Raw genomic sequence first — 2158 nt, forward strand, 5'->3', positions numbered from 1 at the left:
CCGCCGCGCTCCCCCACCCGCGCCCGGTGTCATGAAAGCAACCAAAGTGACAAGCTCGGGGGGCGCGGGGGAGGGGGCCCACACGCATCCCGCCGCCTGCGCGCCGGCGAGAGCCCGACGCGGCCGCCTCGCCCCGGCTCCCTTCCGCACGGCCCCACACACCCTTCCCCGTGTGCGCGCAAAGAAAAAAAATACAAGTCTCTCCTCCCCCCATTTTTTCCTTTCTCTTTTCTCTCTCTTTTGTTCCTCTTTCACACTCGCACTCACTACTTCAGAGTGAGATGCCCAGAGACTCCCCCTCCAGCCCTTTCCGAGTCACTTGCCCACTTTTTTCCCCGGGATTAAGTTTTCTCCTCTTTCCCAGAGGCGCAGAGAAGTGGGGGAGAAACCCCTTCTGTCCTTTCCCCTCCCCTGATCTGTTTCACAAGACGACGGTGCGCTTCCTTCTCTCTATAGGTCTCTTAACTTTCATCCTCACCCAGAAAAATAAATGAATGGCTTTTGCACGGACAAATCTTCAGATTAATTAGAGATTAGATCCGATCAAACGCTTCTTACCCCCAAAATTTCTCTTTTTTTTTTCTCCGTCTCACGAGTAGTCCTGACAAATGGTCCAGGGCTGCGGGCGCAGTGCGCATGTGCGCGTAGAGTCAGGGCTGGGGAGAGGGGAAACTGCGCTGGTGCCGGTGCCGCCGCCGCCGCCGCCGCTGCCGGGGAGGCTCGCTCTGGCTTCCCTGTTACTGCTGCTGCGCCTTCGCCACTGGAAAGCAGCAGTAAAGCCGGTTGGCGAATGCAGCTGCCCGCAGATACTGTTTCAGGTGCATCTTTTCAATATCCTTGTCAACGGCTCATAGCTGGTTCAAGAACAGTCAAAACAAATATGAAAGACAGCTAAGGTTATAGATTTCTTTGTCTATTTTTCACTTTACTTTTTTAAAAAGGCAATTCTCAGAGCAGCTAATCCACCATGTACTATTAAATGTATGCATTCAGCCATTAAAGAGTGGGCCTTAGTCTTATACAGACACTCCCCAAAGGCTAAATGCATGCTACAGGTCATGAAAAATATGAAATAAAGTTTCAAGCTTTTATGCAGTAGAACCTCCCTCTCTCTTCTAAGACTGGAAGAATGCATAATAAAGTGTGCGTGTAAAACGCGTGGTCTTTCCGTTTCTTAAGTGTTTGTCTCTAATGACAGCATAAGCGTGTTAGGCCTGTGTTGTGAAATATGTTGGGAATCGTGCATCAACTTCGAAATCAGTATTAAAGTACCTTGGCAATAAGCAGGTTGAAGACTGCCTCTTAATGTATTCAGTCAAGATGGCTGAGCAGTCCTAAATAGCAAAACCTGTCTTTGTTAAGGAGTCAAAACTAGATCAAGAGAGAGTATTGTATTTCGGTATTGACAGCTTTATACTTATTGACTGCAGGCCTCCTTTTGGGCAACTCACCATTCTCTTTTACTAGGTACAAGTACTTACAAATTCATGTAATTGAAGTTGTGATAACCATTTTAATGTCAATAACACAGTTTGCTGTGCAAGAAATAAAGTAGCCTGTGTGATTTCAGGAATGGCGGAACCAACTCTCATATTTTGCAGGGATGGGAAAGTAAGGCACAGTCCCCGCCCCCTCAAAATGGACTATTTATTTTGCATCAAATAAAGGGTAAAGGAGGCCCTTTTCTGAAATTGCTGCCTGAGGCCTAGAATTTAAATATATCACAGATGGAAATTCTGTATTAAAAATCCTTCTCCAAAATCTAAGTAATATTATTCTTGATTGAATTTTTTCACTTAAGGAATGTTCCTTGAACCAATTTTAGAAAATAAACTGTTAAATTCTTTCCTTAGGACCATGAAATTATCCAAGAGAAGCAGACCACTTGACTACTACTTCTGTTGGTGTAGTGACTGAATTCTCCAAATCAAAAATCAGGACATATGGCTTGACATGTACTGAAGAACAAAGGAACAAACCCTGTGAAGCTGAAATAAGCTTATAAAATATGCTTCATATGTTGGGAAGCCATTGGTTTAGGGGTGTGAAGTGGGGAAGGCTGGGTTAGTGAGAGCTTTAGATAATCTCATACTGCCAGTTAACTTGATTTCACCCACCACATTCAACCTTTTTCAGAGCTGCTCCCAAACAGTATAAT

General features: G+C 45.3%; 1 protein-coding gene across 6 annotated transcripts in view; it reads right to left on the reverse strand.

Annotated features, from left to right (window-relative positions):
* The window catches only part of L3MBTL3 (L3MBTL3, histone methyl-lysine binding protein), a 103441-nt gene extending 102774 nt beyond the window's left edge, over nt 1-667 (reverse strand). For 5 of the 6 annotated variants that reach the window (XM_011358727.2, XM_011358726.2, XM_011358724.2 and 2 more), the window contains exon 1: nt 559-667. The gene's annotated coding sequence lies outside the window, so the exon portion shown is untranslated. The remainder of the gene's footprint in view (nt 1-558) is intronic. The other variant, XM_011358722.2, reaches the window with a different exon arrangement.
* Nucleotides 668-2158: the final 1491 nt, after the last annotated feature.

The sequence above is a fragment of the Pteropus vampyrus genome, unplaced genomic scaffold (assembly GCF_000151845.1).
Source record: "Pteropus vampyrus isolate Shadow unplaced genomic scaffold, Pvam_2.0 Scaffold43, whole genome shotgun sequence".
Taxonomy (NCBI): Eukaryota; Metazoa; Chordata; class Mammalia; order Chiroptera; family Pteropodidae; genus Pteropus; species Pteropus vampyrus.